This window comes from Athene cunicularia (assembly GCF_003259725.1).
Source record: "Athene cunicularia isolate RWA chromosome 2 unlocalized genomic scaffold, athCun1 chr2_part1, whole genome shotgun sequence".
Classification (NCBI taxonomy): Eukaryota; Metazoa; Chordata; class Aves; order Strigiformes; family Strigidae; genus Athene; species Athene cunicularia.
The window spans coordinates 10,731,444-10,745,911 of NW_020799095.1; the positions used below are offsets into that span (position 1 = coordinate 10,731,444).

The 14,468-nt window shown below is 40.1% G+C and overlaps 1 protein-coding gene across 4 annotated transcripts in view; it reads right to left on the reverse strand.

The window, feature by feature from the left end:
- LRRC3B (leucine rich repeat containing 3B) overlaps nt 1-14,468 on the reverse strand; it is a 63,071-nt gene that overhangs the window by 19,715 nt on the left and 28,888 nt on the right. The window lies entirely within an intron of this gene.

Below are 14,468 nucleotides of genomic sequence, written 5' to 3' on the forward strand. Positions count from 1 at the left end.
AATAGTAATAAAATTTAGAAATAAAATTAAGTCAAAGTGAAATGCAACACTAAATAAATGATCTATTATCCTATCAGTGCACCAGATAATTTATTTAGGTAACTCCTATTAGCATTAATCTGAGTTTAGTATATAGGACATTTTTAAGAGCATAGACTACACTTGCTAGAAATTGAACAGGTTTGGGCTTTAATACTTATTAGAGACAGCACTGGCTTGTTTTTACAACACACTTCTAAAACAGCTATAAAACTAAGTTACCTTTTCCCTTGCTAAAGTAGAAGATGCACTAATAGGAGCTAAGAGTTGGATCTCTGCAACAGTGACAGGTAAGTGCAGAATTTGTGGTGGTTAATGGGAACTTACCCCAAAATAATTTATGCTATTTTGAGTCCAAATCAAAGTACTTCAGCGAGGAACTATTTTTACTATACCAAGAAACAAAAATTAAGTATACCAAATGCTGCTGCAAGACACCCAAACCATCCACCATCTCCTTCTCTTCTGCTTTTGAACACTGGATTTCCTGGATCTCCCAGCATTTTGTGAGACCCACAGAAATAATTTCTACCTTCAGTTTTCTTGAAAATTATTCATTTAACATAGAGAAAAAGAGAAATGTAACAATTTCTAAAAACTCACACAAACCCATGCACGACGCAAACAAAATAAAGTCTTATTCATGGCATGCAATTTGCTAATAGAACATAGGAAAAATACTGTTTCTGCTTCTCCTCTCTCAAGTTGGCTTAGAAACAGTAAATATCCAGAAGCTTTTTCATTTTCTCCTTTAATTGGAGCACAAATACAGAAGCCTGAAATGATGACCTATAAGGTTTCAAAGACAACCTCATTTACTTTTTCCTCTATTATGGTAAACTCGGAATTTCTAACCCCAACAAGTCCATTTGTTTTCATGTACATGCCCTCTGTCTCTGTAGCAGCTTGGGTATTTGCAGCCTTCAGGTTGTATTTACATATAAATGAATTTATTTTTTTCCAAACCCACACTGTAGTCCACCGAACATCAAAATCCCTGCAGGGAGGATATGTGTGATTTTACAGGAAGAAGAAGAGATTGCATTGCAATCATATTTGCCTGAAGAACTTGCATACTAACTGCATTTTCTGGCACATCGCAGTAATATGGATCAGAAGTGTCATGCAGAATTTCAAACCCACAGCTCAAGTTTTATTTAACCCTTTTGATGAAGTTTAGTATGCCACTGGAAAAAAAAAAAAACAACAAACCACCAAACACTCAAACCCATCTTAATATCATGTACATTATCTATGATTACTCCATTGCTATGGCTCAGGAATGGCAAAAGCTCAGCATACTCACTGCAACTACTGCAAAGAGTAGTGTATCACCACTACTTTTCGACTTGCTAATCAAAAGAGAGGTTGCCCAAGAACCTAAACAGAAAGTTTATACTTGGGACTCCATAAAACTTCAAAATTAAAAAGAAAGGAAATTATTAACAATGAGAAATTGTGAAATTAACCGTCAGAATGTGAAACCATTAAGAAGAGAAGTAAGCAGAGCACAAAAAACTCCCTGTGTGGATAGAAAGGTGAGGTAGCACCTCCACAATCAATGGAGTCCTACAAGACCTCCTTGAAAGAAATAGTGTTTATGGGAAAGAAGCCCATTGCACCGGGTGCATCCTTGCCATTTCTCCCAGTGGCTCTTTGGTCACTGCAGTGCCTGGTCTTCAGATCAGACAGAAATCTGCTACAGAAGGATGTAAGCTCCAGAAGTTGTTTTCTCCCAGCCTGCCCAAAAGCGCTAAGTACTTGCTAAAACACGCAGCCCATTCCGAGGCCAAGCTGGAGCTGGCAGCTGCTCCCCCTGGCAGCTCTGAGCTGGCAATCTGCTCCTCCCCTCCAGCAGCCCTGGGTGCTGCAGCAAGGCCGGTCCCCTATTTTCTTCTCCCTTCATGCTTACATGTCTCACTACTATGCTGGACCGAAAGAGTGTATCAGTGGTCCAGCTCATCACCTACTACTTGTATTCAGTAGCTTCTCACCAACAATACCAGAGGACTACCACAGGAATGGACTGGGGTGAAACAGCAAAGACCTGAAGTACTCTCAGATGCTTTATTTTGTAGAAGCATAAAAAAAAAATCACACTCCTCTCACCAGAGCATGACAATTACAGACCATATTTGCTTTATTACAGGCTAAAAAATCCCTGCCAAACTGGAATTACACTATGGACCCTGCTGAGTCCTCCATAGCACAGCTACACCACCAAAGATCACGTGTCAGAGACCCCAAGCACCAAAGACAATGCGGAACATCTTCATCCCACTGAAGATAAATGAAGCTCTTTTTCTTTAATGTATTCATGTGTTTAAAGTGGAAGTAGGATCATTATAGACTAAGCAGGAATGTGTTTAATAAAGCAATGCCTCTTCAAAAGAGATAACTAAGTAAATGGATAAAGAGGGAGAAAATCTCCCCAGTTTTAAGACATTAGAAAGAGCAAATACAGGTTTAAACCCATAATTAACAACCCAGTCGACAAAACTCAGCTGAGCAAGAATAAAGCTCAGCAAATTCTCAGTAAATTAACTGGAAGCAACCCAATGGGACTGAGCATCAGTCAGGGGAAACAGAGCTTTGTTTACTTCCATAATCAGAATATCTGATCCAAGGGATATCTGAGGTTTAGGTTTCACCAATAAACTTACAGCAAGGACCTTCTTAACTCACAGGTATCCTAGTGACTGCAACAAGAGAAAAAGAGAACTAGAATCCACACATTCGTAATGCCAAAAGAAAGATTTTTGGCTTCTTGAGCATCTATCTAATTTTGTCTGCTTGGAACACAATAAATGAAGGTAACAAAGCTGGAATAAAGACAAGAGATATATATCAGACAGAAACACTAAAGACTACAGAGAAGTAGATGGAAAACACAGAATTAAAATGAATATATGAATTAATTAGAAATGTGCAAATAAAAAAAGTGTAAATGAAGGCACAGGGAAATGACAGCAATACTACAAGCACAGGTAACAGCATGGTATAAAGATGCTTTTTGAGTATATTTTTAAAATACAAGTACAAACATAGAAAACTTAACTTACAAGTCAAATATTGCAGGGCAATAAAACTACAGAGGGAAGATGCACAAAAGAATTCTTTATGGTCTTGCCATTTAAGCCGCTTTTCAATCTTTCCTCTTATGCATCCCCAAGACCATTAATTCAGTACAAAACATCTAGTATAGGATGGATGTACAAATCCTGAAATCCTCAAGGAAAGCACATTTGCTTTTAATACACAGTGAAATTTCTACTGAGCTCCACGTGTCAGGTATCTTGCAGATGTTTGCTTTCCCAGCAAGCAAGGTGCAGAGGCTGTCTGTTAGCACCTGAATGCAATACTACAAAATTAGGTATTTGATTAGTAACTCCTCCCCACAAGAAATGAATGATGTAAAGAATCATCAGTGCCTCCAACTACCCACCTGGAAAAAAGGGCCTGGAAACTTGGCCAAGTCACACAGAAAGTCTATGACAAGACTATGTGCAGTATTAATTTATGCTGTTGTGTCTTCAGAGCAAGATATAGGATAGGAAATCCTCTAACCATCCACAGAACAGCATAAAAATGACACAGACTGAAACTTTTCATTGTTTGGGACAACGCTAAGACAACAAAAGATGCATAAAAAGAGAATCAATCATATATACAGTTAAAGATGTCCGACTTGGCAAAAGAGAAAGGGAAGAGCAAGGGGAGGTAAAAGTGGTTTCTACTGTGCTGTAGAGACTTTAAGCATCCACATGGCAGGTCTTCAGTCATCACCCAAGTGCTCATACATGTGTATTTTCTCACTGGCCCTCCACACAGCCTCTGCCCCCCTAAAATGTGAGAGTGGAGCAGCTGCTAGTCCTTTGCACTTGAAGGCAGCCACCGCTCCCAGAGGACTCAATAGCAGAGACTAAAATCAGCCTTAAGATGTATTCTGCCTCTAGAATTTAAACACACACACAACCCCCTCAACCATGAGGATCAGCTTGCATCACCACCAAGATTATGTCAGTGGAGACACCTGATGACACTCTTCCTCAAAATTTGTATCTTCCAGATGAGAGAGAGAGATTTACACCCTGCTTGTTCATCAGATGTCTTCTCTGTATATTGTGTATCTACACTGCAGTAGGGATCTTCAAAGATTAGTTCCTAGCACTACAAAAATTACCTTTGACAGTCTTGTATCTTTGTTCAAGTCACTCCATTATCACAATGCTTCTATTTGGCTTCTCACCTGAATTCTCAGACATTTTCAGGTGAATTCTCAAACATTTCTGTTGAGGAGAGATCAAGAACATCACCCTTTTCCTGATGGTTATTCATCAAGTCAAGTCTCACGTGATAAAGACAAAACCGTGACTAAATGTATTTCATTTAGATGCCTTCATGGGATGATTCCTGTCCTGAATCACAGAAATGAGGGCAACAAATTAAGTCTGTAGAACAGGATGATACAGGTCCAGCTAACCTAAGACCTCTAGACACACACACACAGCATCATCACTCCTCTTGCTTGTGGTCAAACTCTGTGGTCAGTACCACACTGACCTTCACTGAATCACAGCCTATAAGGACTCTTCAATGACATGAGACATGGAAGCCTTTCTATTTTTTGTTGTTGTTGTCATTCGCAAACAAGAAGTGGGAAAATAAAGAAAGATATGATCCTAAAAAAACATTCTTGTTCCCTAAGCCAACCAGCACAGGCACAGTGCAGAATGCACTCTTCCAGCAATAATGGGATAAATATTGCAGGTATTCTGGAAGATGCTCTTTCTTTGGGATGCGATGTCAAGGGATGCGGAGAAAAAAAGACTCAAGGTGCTATGGCATCAAGCTGCAGGTGAAGCATGGTCTACTTTTGAGCACAGGGTCCACTGGGAGGCATGCTTCTCCCCATCATGTTCCTGTCTCTACCCACAATGCACTGTTACCTCTCTTTTCCCTCTTCCCACTCCAGGGGCTGATGGGCTGATAACAGCTATTTGATATATAACTGTCCTCCTCAGAGCCCAACCCCAAGAACTGAAGAGTGCAGTACTGTCAATGGGCAGAGTAAGTCCCAGCTGTACCAGAAGTTTTTATCCCCTGGGGTTAGGTTCAGAGGTTGCATGAGAGTACAAAGCCATGGCACAAAAGCCATGTTGCAAAAAAACAGAAGGCAGAAGTATGCAAGGTGCTCAGCAGATGAATAGGGACTGCAGCAGTGTCCCAAAAGCAGGAGGGATGCTAAGGCCAACTACAGTAGCACTGGGATCCTGGGGGAAGCAGTGAGAGCACAGGAGCAAGGCAAGCTGTGGAGTTAAGTTTGGGGGCACAGTGCGAAAGAGAGAGCATAGCTGTCAGCCACCCACAGATATTCATGTGGCTTCCAGGGTCAGACAGCCTGGCTACAAAGGGTTTTCACTGCTGATCTCTTATGCCAAGTGATATTTCCATCTCATGCATGATCATCTGTGCGAATTCCATAAGCAAAATTATGCCTTCACTGGCATTTGAGCAACTACACCATCCGCTTGTGCAAAGAGAGCTGCATGGCGCACACGTCTCGCTGTGAAGAAAATTCAGTGACAGCAACTCCATTTTCCCTATCAATAATGTAAGGTACTAGAAAAATGTCCCTTCTTGTCTTCAAAGAAGATGAAGAAGACTGCTTCCATTACTCCAGCAGTGTCCAAGGGGTCACAGCTAACTAGAGATGCTCGTCATCTGCACGCATCATTTGTATTTGTGTTTACTGAAGGTGCCATGATTAGAGAGGAATTTCTTGTTACTGTAGTTTACATGCTCAAATGACTAAGCACGAATGGGAAGAGGCAAAAGGAAGAAACAAACAGTTCAACCACAGGGTTGTCTGTCTGTCTGGTCTGTCACTTTCTGACCTCCAGAAAAATTGAAAAACTTATGTAAAACCCAGCTTCCCAAGCATGTGGATCATAGGGTCTGGTGTCCAATTCACCTGCCCAGCCATACCACACTTCTGATGACATACAGCTGGAAAACTCGAATGACCTTGCTACTAACTAGGCAGAGTACCTGGAGGAGATCTGAAAACAGATCCCAAATGGCACCGCTAAGCTCCACACTCCCTGGGATCACAAAGTCCACCACAAAGGTCACTGTTTTTTTCAGTTAATACCAAAGGCAACCCTGTGAGCAACTGTTGGCTCTCCACACCGGAGATGCACTGCACATGTCGAGGTGCTCCTGTCCTCCTCACGTACAGCCCAGACAACTTACAGAAAAATCTATAAACTTGTATTCATGTGTGCAGCTCTACCATCTGCAAATGAAATGCTCAGCTTTGGCTGTGCGCCCAATAAGCCTTCAAGAGATCCCTAAAAAACCAGCTCGACTTGTCAAGTCCAGTCTAAGCAAACTTCTAACTTTCAGAGTAACAACCTTCTTGCGTGCAAACAGCAGAAGTTTGATATGGAAGTAGAAAAACCCAGGAAATAAAGACTCCTATGGGCTCTTGTTTTAGACATCCTTTAGAGCAAAGTTGCATTTTGAATAAATATTAAAATTTTGTAACTAAGAATCCACTAAAAGGGAACACAGTAAAAAGATCATTGTTTTATCTGACTTCCAGACAATTACTGAGATAGTTTATATTTTTGAAAGACCTGACATTATTATAACTTTTTCATTCCCTCTTTTAAACATTGACTATGTTGGTATAGAAAAGATGCTTATTGATAAATCCATTCGCCTATCTCTATTAAAATAGGTCTTAACTTTGCCATATTGAATACATTTGTTTTAATTCAAATTTAGCAAATTACCCACACCCACTGAAGTAGAAAACACTCATCTTTTTAATGGATTGTTTTTCTTGAACTCTTCTTGTAATGCCAGTCTGTTTGTTACAGCACACGCACAAACCTGCCTTACTCTCCACATCCATAAAGAGCTGTATTTTATGTCTTTGTACTCCTTTTTTTATTTTGGCCATTAATATTGTCATAAAATGCCATACACTAGTTTATCTCTAGAAATATTACCTTGTAATTAGTATTGACAAGACAGCTATAAGATGGAGACTAAAGACTGAAGTTCACAGGTGATTAGCCTACCCAAACAGTCCAATTTGCTAAAGGACTGAGGACAGGGCAATTTTAGCTGAACTGAAGAAGATTTGCCACCACTACTCCCAAACAACTGCAGATGGTTTATTTATGAAGAATCAAACCAGAGAAGATATCCATGGGAAGAACTATTTCCATACATCCTGTCCTTAATCAATCTTGTACTACTGGCTAGTACAGACCTTCCAGTAAGGTACACGTTGGGTTGTCCTGTACATCTGTGTGCTGCGTTTGTGAGCAGCTGAGCCTCTGGAGGACAAGAGTCTGTGCACACTGCAGGAAAAACCTCCATGAAATTCTGCCTGGCTCCTCCAACACCTGTGGGCTGAATCTAACCACAACTGTTTAAAAACACAAGAAGGCTGATGTAAAAATGCTGAATCTCCTTCTTCCATATGTTACTTTAAATCTGTTCCAGGATTTAGACAATGGCTCAAAAGTGACAGTGTCAAAATAACAGTAATTAAAAAAAAAAAAGTGTTTTTGTTAACTTCCATATAGACATATGATAAAACTACACCATGGCAACATGACTGACTGAGTGGGTACTGAGCTGGAAAGTGAGGATACCTGCAAGCTGGAGGTGAGTGGGAGCAGCAGAACCTGAAGGAGAACCCAGCAGCTGCTTCTGATCTCTGTGCTGTCTGTGCACTACAGAACAACAAACTTCATGGGTACCAAGTGAATTCCTCCAGACAAACACAGAATCTTTTAAAACAACGTTGCCTGCATACTGTAAGCAGGGCAGGCACCGTGATATGCCGCAGCTAAGAGCAATCTCACTAGGTTGGGCAACTTGACCCTCTCTGTGGCTCAGGGACACCATCAGGAAATTCAATTTAGCAGAGGAAACAAGAATCTGGTCCCGAGTCTTGGGACAACCTCTGTCTTTCAGGCATCTCTCCCTGGCAGTCCTCAAACATGGTGCAGCTGCCTGGCTGCTTCACAGCACAGGTACCTTGAAGGTAGGCAGTTAAAATGCTATGAAGCACCAAACCAGAGAGATGCCAAGAGCTCCTTGCAAGGTGCCAGGTGATTTAAATTCCCAGATGAAAGTCTCTGGCAGTAGAGGATTTTTAGGATCTCAGAACGTGGCAAGATGAAATCCTAAAGCAGTAAGAAGGGAAATTAATAGAAGCCAATAGCAAATGAGGTGGGGAAAAAGGGGTGCAAAAGATCACTGATTGAATGAATAATTGAGACATCATGATTAATCATTTTGAGCCTGAACTCCAATTACATAATGGATTCATTATCTAATGAAACACCAAATGTACTCAAACCATAATATTCTCCCCTAAGACAGGACTCAGAATGCCAGTTGACATTTTTTTCCCAAAAACCTTCCAGTGTAGACAATTTTCTAACAACTGCTCATAGCAAACCACTTCCAGTTGCAGAAGCAAACTGTGCAGGTATAAGTTTACAGATCCTAAGACATGAACACTCTCTCTTAACAGTCATGGAGTAATAACATGGTTGAGGAGAGCCAAATGAACATTTTAAGCTATAATTACTTTCTGATTGTGAGATCACTGAATGTATCACTCCTTATTACAGATTAAAAGCTTACTTAATTATACTGTGTGGGCAAATGAATCAGCACTTTAAGACTGATGGGTTGGGTTCGTGTTAAAAAATGTATTTGACTTTTCTCCCTTTTCATGTCAAGTCAGAAATGATTTTATAACTCTCTGCTGATAAATAATTGTGTGAAGCTTAGAAGATATAATAACAGATCAGTGACAGAAAAAATATTACCAGTTATCTCTTATCCTTCCTATGATGCTTTGCTCTTGGAAGTCTTGTGTGGCAATACATTGCATGGAATCAAATTTGATATGCTTGATGGAAAATAAAGAAACAACTGTTGGGGATGCTCTTAGACCTCTTTCTTTCACGGCCTAACAAAGACTGAATCCTTTGCTTTTTAGAAGATGTTCAGCGCTGCCTACTATTCACAGTTATCTCCTGCATTTTCTTCATATGACTTAGACCACAAAAGGCTCCCGTCCCTTCCCTGAGCAATATACCCTGCTGGGAAACAAACAACATTTTGTACGTGTATATATGCCTTTTGAAAAAGGAAACAAAACACTACATACACTTACAGTGCATAAGTAGCGGCAACATGAAGTTAAAAATGAAGGCATAAGACATAAATACCATCATCTCCTGAACATAATTTATCACTATATTTGCAAGAAATTGGCTTGACAATCTACGGAAGAATGAACAAAGGCTCAAGATATGCCAGCTACTGCTCAGCAAACATATCTGCAAAACGGATTTTTTACCACTATATAAGAACATGAAGAACCATATTACAGACGCTAAACGGAAATGCTCAACACATTCAAACAACTGTGTGTAAAGAGTTCTCCAAAGCTGTAACATTTGTTTCTAGATTAATTAATAGCGTGCATTAGAGTCAAAACCATTTTTAGAGTTTGGGATTATATTCTACCAAGTCTTAGTCACATCTTCTGAGACAACATCAACAACCATTCTGTTTGGCAAGAAAACTCTTTCCAGCAGCAGCTGAGTCAATCCTCCATATGATCTATAAAGAAAAAAAATGTACTTTAAAACATTAAAATAACCTGAAGTGGAAATACTTTGCCTCCCTTGGGTAAAGAGACCAAGACTAAAGTCTGTTCTGAAGTCTGGTTATGAACTGACTGCCTAGGATCTTTTCATGATTAGGCAATGCAGTAGGTTTTCAATAAACCTGATAAAATCCAATGGAAAATGTTTTCAATGTAAAAGGTCAATTTCAAAATATTTGCTGATTTATTTTTCTCCCGTATTATAAAATAATCTGATCAAAGTGAAAAAGACAAGTGCTTGGTTGCAGCCATACTCTGACTATTCAGCAGCTAATGATGGATGCTCCTTCAACTTAATTCTGCAGTACCATATCAGAGAAAATGTCTTCTTGATCTCAAGATAATTACACTGATCACCTCAATGATTACCAGCATAATCAGTGACAAGTTTTGCAATTTAATCTTGATAACTGCATCTGGTGACTGCAGATGGTGTCCTTGTCCAACTGAAAATCTCATTCTTATTTTGTAAAGCATAAATCTAATCCCTGGTAATAAAACCTGTGTTATCAGGAAATAATAGGCCTTTAAGGTACTGCCTTCCAAAGATAAGCAAGATTCAGACCATCTAGAGACCCTTCTTCCACTTTTAAGGGCACTTATTTGGTTCTGCATACTGATGTCTTCAGGCTCATTTGAGGTTCATCCAAATGTTCGTGCAACTCAGAAAGCAGTGGGAAGAGAGAAGTTGTAATTAGGCTGGGGAAGCTGTGCTGATAATAAAGTCAGCAAGCCAGAAATAAGCATGCAAACCTGAAGGGACCATTCAGCAAGGAACATGCTAGCGGCTTTGTAAAGTTGACAACAGTTGCACGAAGCAGCCAGCAAGACAGCTGCTGGCAGCAGATACCTGGGCACTAGGGAGTCCTAGAAGAAATAAGATGTGTTACAGACTCCAAAGTAAGACAGGGAAGGGAGAAGGAGAATGAAGCAGAGCATGACTGAAAGCTGCTTCTTCCAGATGACCCTCTGCCACAGAACAGGTTCCCAGGAACCACGATGGGTCACCGCAGATGAGAGCGTCTCTTGGGTTAGACACCTCAAAAGGAAATACAGATGTGAGCAGAGGCATTGCTGCCGTGGTGGTTTAGCATCCAGTTTCATATACTCTTGCTTTTAACTGGGATCAAGATTACCCTGTTGTGCTAAACTACAGGAAACCAACCAAGGCTGCTTCTCTCCATGCACAACCTCCCAGTGACATAAACACAGAGCAATAATCTATGGCACAAGGAATTTGCAAGGCAAGAAGCCAGGGCAGTAGAAGCTACTACTAAAATGAAACAATCTCATTAATATCATGAGACCACAAAGAAAACATACTTCCAGAGCAATTACTCTGTATGAAAAAATCTGAAAGGGGGGGAAAAAACCCACAAGCTAAATTAGCAATAGCAGACAGCATTTTAGAACAGAGTACCTCAAGAGTTATTAATTCAGCTCCTTGTGCTCTGAAATATGCTAGTTGTATAAAACAGGACCTTTAAGAGGCATGCAGGAGTATCTGATTTTGAAAAATGCAAGAAAAAGAAAATGTGTAACATTTGTATATAAGGGAAACCAAAAACGTATGAAATTGCCAATTAAAAGCTCTAAACTTAAAAGTAAATGCTCAACACCACAAAAACACAATACCACAATCTTCTATCAAAGAAATTAAAATTGTAATGTATCAACGCATTTCAGAAAATAGCAAAAGAGGCAGCAAGTATGGAATAATTGAGATCAATAAGCAATTAAGCAACTTTAAGAAGACATTCAAGTGACCTTCTGGAATCAAGTGATACACTGAGTTAACTACAAGCCATTCGGGTTTGCTGACAAAACTGGCTGATCAGTGATGCTGGTTTTGCTGTATCAATGGTTATTAAACCTGCACACTGTCACTTGCATAGCTGAGAGAGCAAAGAGTGCATCGGCAACAACACACACATCTATACCTCCCATTTCTGCACCAAAGGCGTCAAGTAAAGGTATCATAAACCTCTACTGTATCAAACCACCCATCACTAAAACCACACCCCCACTTTTAATATTTCAATCCATGAGCAGCTTCAGATAACTGTAATTTCTTTTTCATCAGTTTGCCATAGAAACTTATTTTTCTTTCAATGAATGCCATAATACCAGGCTAATAATAGATTTTATTTCTATATTTAGATACTATAGCTTTAAAAGCTGAACATGTGACAGTCTGGAATAGTTAGATAGACGGTTTTTGTACTTCCATGAAGGCAAGATCAGCAGGTTCTCACCAGAACTTGCTTCTACCTCTGCTGGCTGCTACCAGCATTAGAGGCCAAGGAAAAGACTAGCCCAGGTACAACCTCTGAAGCTCTCCCTCACCTGAGGATCTCCCAAGCAAGCAAAATCTAGCAGCAGAAAGCGGAAAGCTTCGATTTCATCTTGTGCTGGCAGCATTTCCCTAATTAAGAGTTTAAGGCCAGATGGAGCCATCAGATCATCTAATCTGACCCCCTGCCTATCACAGGACATGTTATTTTACCAGCAAACCTCATTTGAGCCAATAATTTAGGTCAGACTGAAGCATGTCAGAACTGAGGAGACTGCTGTGTGCCCAAGGCAGTACCTTTTGTACCTGCTGTTCTTGCACCATTCCATACCGGAAGGTATAACAGGATGACTTCAGCAGAATCTGAATGCACCTAGAAAACTCAATTCCATCAACATCCATAACAGTTAAACTACTCAAGGAGACATATCCAGGATCTAGGCACCAAGTAAGGGTGTCTGTTTTCAAAAGAATGCCTATATTGAACAATAATGTTAGACTGGTCACCATGAACAGCTGCATGTTACCACTTGTCTCCAAATGAGAGTTAGAAAAACTGGCTATTGTGCTGATGAGTTACATCAGGCCCTCAACTACCATTAAAGGACTTACAAATTACATGTGTTCCACCTAAGCAACAATCAGCATGCTTTCATTCTGCAATGTCTGCTCTGGAGCATCCCCAAGGCTTCCCAGGAAGACAGGTAAAAATCCTTTTATATTTTTTTTCAAGCCATTCAGTATTTTTCCAAAGTCATAAAAAGCTCACTGTATAAGTTTCTCTTCTGAGGACATATGAACATGGCAAGTTGTTATTACAACTTGATGTAGGAGGTTGAAATTTTTTAAGGGTTCTCTGACCCTTACTCAGCAAAAATATTCAGCCTGGTTGCAATTCAGCAGCTTGGTGAGAGGCGAGCCTTCAGTGTTCAGGGGGCTGAGATAAAAGTTGTTTATCAACAATTGCTAAATAAAAGGAACAGCTCTAAAGAAAAAAAAATGGATTGGCATTTCTCAGTGGAAATAAACACCAGTCTTTATCAGACATGAAATCTAGCTGTGCTAAAAAACAAAAACAAGGCACAGCTGCTCGATACTGAGAGCAGAGATTTTCCAGTCAGTCAGTTATTCTTCCCAAGGAGAAAAGAAAAGAAAGGAAGAGTCAAAAGAAAGTGTTGCAATGGCTGCCTCCAAGATGAGAACAAGCTGTTGAGGTCACATTTATTCTAGGGGAAAAGAGGTCTTTATTAGCAGCACTAGAGCATGACAGGAAGAGACTAAAACTCAGTTTAATAAAACCCTTATTTTAAAGACAACAATACATCAGCTCTTTGTGTGTCCACACAGAGGTTATACAGCCAAATTGACTTTACTGGAGCTAGCCAATACAAAACGCAGGAGTTGTGAAGAAAAAAAATAAAATCTTGATTAACTGGGCAATGATCCAATGAGCAAGACACTGGAGGTTGCAAGTTCACAGTCGAAGAAGCTCAGGTAGAAATAATTTACAGCAAATTACATTAGGTCATGATAATGAAATTTAAAGACAAGTGGGACATGATTTATTTTACTAAGGCTTGTTGAAAAGTGAAAACCAAGGAGAGCTAACAGGAAGGCTAATTTAACTCTGGTTACAGTTGGTACCGGCATGGAGATATATTTAACTTGATATATTTAGAATGGGAAAGAAATAAGATTTTGAAAAAATTTTTACACCATTTTCCAAATTGCAGTGGGGAGCAGGGCAAATTTGGTCCTGTAAATCACTATTGTCTCCTAGTTTTAAAATATCCTGGCATACAGCCTTCAGTGGCAAATGTGGTGGAAATACCTGATAGCAAGTGTTAGGAAGGGACAGATATCGACACCTGTGCTGCAAAGCCCCTGACATCAAGGAGCAGGAGGGAGGATGCTTTCGTAAGAGGTGCAGTCCCCTCGCAGGTCACTAGAAAGTGGGAGTGGTGGCAGGAGGGATGCTTTTATCATTGAGGGCTTTGAGAGCTCCCTCAACAGGTTTTCTGGCAGCAGCCCAGACTTTGGCTTCGTTTGGCAACAGGTGAGGTGCCATGATGTCCTCAACTGTCTCTTCTGCCATCCACCTGCCTCTCTCTCCTCACACTATGAAAAATAGCAGGTGAAAGAGAAAAAGAGCCACTTTATAATGGATGAATGCAGCAGTTTGCAGGAGGGGCAGAGAGAGTAATGAAAAAGCGTTAATATTAAAGCAATAAAGCTTGTGGCCATTTTTCAGTCTGGAATGTACAACACCATAAAACAATGCTTAAAGGCACTTATTTCTGTTCCAAACCACCTGCACACTAAGACACCCTGCTATTAGCACAGAAGTTGTTTACTACCAGTCTCACTTCAGTCTGATTCCAGGAGAGACATAAATCTGAATTTTCTCACTCAGTTACAAGAGCC